The sequence below is a fragment of the Petaurus breviceps genome, unplaced genomic scaffold, assembly GCF_028583685.1.
Source record: "Petaurus breviceps papuanus isolate PSGF00001 unplaced genomic scaffold, PetGlider_PUasm1.0 89893, whole genome shotgun sequence".
Classification (NCBI taxonomy): Eukaryota; Metazoa; Chordata; class Mammalia; order Diprotodontia; family Petauridae; genus Petaurus; species Petaurus breviceps.
Window position 1 is genome coordinate 646,978 of NW_027187139.1, and position 3,832 is coordinate 650,809.

Below are 3,832 nucleotides of genomic sequence, written 5' to 3' on the forward strand. Positions count from 1 at the left end.
CAACATCTAAATAACCTACAAGTGGGTCTCTTCCCATTTTAATGAATCCTCCACTCAGAGGACAAAGTGATCCTTCTTTTTTTCATAGTTAAGCATTTAAAATATATTTATTTAGTTTTGGTTTTCAGCATTCACTCTCATTAGATTTTGAGTTCTAACTTTTTCCTCCCTCTTTTTTCTCCCCACCCAAAGATAACTTGCAATCTGACAGAGGCTATATATACACAAACACATCAAATATATTTCCACATTAGTCATATTGTGAAAGAAGAATCAGGAGAGAAGAGAGAAGTCATGAGAAAAAAAAGAAAATAGTATGCTGAAATCTTTGTTACTAATATATAGAAATGCTGATGATTTGTGTGGTTTTATATCCTGCAACTTGGCTGATGTCATTAATTATTTCAAGGAGTTTTTTACTTGATTCTCTAGGATTTTCTAAGTACACCATCATATCATATATTATGAGTGATAGCCTTGTTTCATCAATGTCTTTTCTAATTCCTTCATTTTCCTTTTCTTCTCTTATTACTAAAGTTAACATTTTTAGTATAATATTGAATAACAGTGGTGATAATGGACATCCTTGTTTCACCCCTGATCTTATTGGAAATGCTTCTAGATTATCTCCATTACATGTAATGCTTGAAAGTGATTAGATATATGTCACTTATCACTTTAAAGAAGACTCCATTTATTCCTGAACTCTCTAGTGTTTTAATAGGAATGGGTGTTGTATTTTGTTAAAAGATTTTTTTTTCATCAATTGAGACAATAATATGATTTCTCTTAGTTTTGCTGTTGATAAGGTCTATTATGCCGATAGTATTCCTAATATTGAACTGACCCTGCATTCCTGGTAAAAAAAAATTCCACCTGTTCATAAGGTATTTTCCTCATGAAAAGTTTTTTGCATCAATATCCTTTGAACTATAACTTTCTTTTCCTATTTCAACTCTTTCCAATTTAGGTATCAGTACCGTATTTGTATCATAAAAAAGAATTAGGTAGGATCATGTCAATATTAAAAGTAAAAAAATATGATTGTAGTAATAGGTGAAGAAAAGACTTTTGATAGAGCTTAACACACATTTTTATTAAAAAAAATTCAAAGCTGTGGTATAAATGATTTTCCCCCCTTAAAATGATAAGAAGCATTTTCTTTTAATCATTGGTATCATTCTTTGTAATGGAAATAAGCTAAAAGGCTTCCCAGGAAGATCATATGTGAAATAAGGATGTCCATTGTCAACAACTTTATTCAATATTGTATTGGGAAATCTAGCAATAATAGAAAAAGAAATGGAATCATAATAGAAATATCATAATATATCCATCTCTTTTTGTAGATGACATGATGATAATCTTGGAAAATCCCAAAGACTCTACTAAAAAGTTAGTTGAACTAATCAATAATTTCAGCAAAGCAGCAGCATATAAAGTAAATGCATATAAATCATCAGCATTTGTATATGGCACAAACAAAACTCTATAAGAAGAAATAGTAAAAACTACCCTGTTTATAATAACTCTAGCCAGTATAAAATATCTCTTGCCAAAATAAATTCAGTATTACATAAGCAAGAAATTAGAAAGAAACCCTTTTATGAAAAAAAAATCAGATTTTGAAATTTCAGTAATACTTATTGATCATGGGATGGTGTAATGATAATGGGTATGTGAAGACATTTCCTGCCCTTAATAGGCCAAAAATAATCCCATTGGAGCCCATGAAGCAGGAGAGAGAGTCAGAAGTCCTGGGAGCAGGCAGCATGGAGGCTGAGCAGCTAGCATGAGTGTGAGAGGATCATTTTTGCTTAGAGGAGCCTATGTTGTTTTGAAGGCCTGACAGCTTGGGAATGTTGGTGCTCGTTGCATCTGTTACGTGTACTAGCTTCTTGGTTGCTATGATAAATTTGGCTTTCTGGCTTGGGGATTCGGCTTTCTGGTATTTGAATAAATGCTTTGGTTCTGTCCTGCACGTGGAGAGTCAGTTACATTTTGTGATTCACAACTACACCAGCATACTCATAGCTGCCATGGGCACGGTGAATATCACATTGGCATTACAGATGGCAAGATCAATACAATAAAATGACAATTTTTTGTTGCTTTTTTTTGGAGGGGGGAGGGCAGGCAATTGGGGATAAGTGACTTGCCAAAGGTCACATGGCTCGTAAGTGTTAAGTGTCTGAGGTCAGATTTGAACTCAGGTCATCCTGACTCCAGCGCCAGTGCTCTATTCACTGCACCACATAGTTCCCCCAATAAATTACCCAAACTGACCTATAATTCATTGAAATCATAACTAAATTACCACAAGATTATTAAATTAGAGAAAAATAACAAAATTCATTTGGTAAAACAAAAAAGTCAAGAAGGTCAGAAGAAATAATTTTTTTAAAAAGATGAGTACACCAATTATTACTTAAAATTGTTGAAGAGGTTGATTTGATAACAGGGATGAGGTCATCTTTAAGAGAAAGCTGCATGTGTCACTTTTCCAAGGACAACAAAAAAGTTTTTTAAATAATAGGTAAGAATATCAACATTACCATGTCTTTGTAAAGTGTGTTAGATTATATGTCTACTTGAAAAGTAAGTATGTTTCTTATTATGTCCTGTTCTTAGAAGCTATTACCCTGTGGGAGAAGCCATATTTAATGTTTTCCTCAGCTAGAGGGTTGAGTCTGTGACAATCTTTCTAAATTTCTTTTGGTCCATATCTTAACCTTCTTTATTAAGAAACACTAGATTCTTTAGTCTAGTCAATAAACATTGATAGACTTACTTTGGGGCCTGTGATCTGTTCCCAAGCTGTAGACTTTTCACATGCAAAAGTTCTTCCTCTACACTAAAACTCCTTTTTAATATCAGTACCAATTTAACAATCACTTTCTGTTTCCTCTCTTTGTTAGCCTCTATATGCTATTCGTTGTCATACTGTTTAAAAAGTATAAGAATGGTGAGCTAAGGCCAGCAGTTGGATAGAGCATTATGTAGAGCTGTGGTTTCTTGTCTCTGAATCAGACTATGTGCATGAAATCTGGCACACCCTTTCTCCTCTTTGGCCTTTGCTTTCCTCTGCTATAAAATAAAAATGTAGGACTATAGGATAACATAGATTTAGACATGTATGGGTAAATGTTATGTAAACAGAATACAAGGGGAAAATGCACACATAAAACAGTTTCAATTTTTTTTCATGGTTTAAGTTATTTATTTTGATACATTCTGTATGCAAAAGTTAATCAGAAGAACTATTTTGCCATATATGCGCCGTGAAGTAAGACCCCTGGGGCGCCCAGGAAGGAGCTTCACTTCGTTACTCTGGCCAAAGTGCACACCAGCAGGGTTTCTCTTGTCCACTGATTGCTGCCAATCCAGATGTTCAAACAGTCTTTCATCCCCAAAGCAAGCTCAAAACAGTTGGTTCAGGCATTCTAGGATCTGCACCTCTCCTGAATCCCAGGTACATCCCACAAGGGGGATGAAGCCCCAGCGGATAGCGAAGGCCGCCCCGGGAAGAGCTGCTGCAGGTACTGCTTGGACTCCTTGCTCAGCTTCACCATGGTGAAGGCGATGGCCGCGGCGATGGCGGCGGCCCCAGCAAGCTCGTGTTCCCACGTCCTCCTCTGCCAGCCTCTAACACTTTCAAATTTAATCTGCATTCTGAATTTTTTCTTTACCCTTTTCTTAAATTCAGAAAACCAAGAAATAATTAATCAAGCCCTGAGCTGAAGCAATTGCCAAATTCAGAGGTATGCTAATATAGTAACTTTAACAAATGTTTCTTGAAAGCCTCAAGGAACAGCCTGCAGCACACATCTAC

At 35.5% G+C, this 3,832-nt stretch overlaps 1 pseudogene; it reads right to left on the reverse strand.

Annotated features, from left to right (window-relative positions):
* Positions 1-3,196: 3,196 nt before the first annotated feature.
* LOC138176540 (mitochondrial import receptor subunit TOM7 homolog pseudogene) lies at positions 3,197-3,572 on the reverse strand (annotated as a pseudogene).
* Between the last annotated feature and the right edge of the window lie 260 nt (positions 3,573-3,832).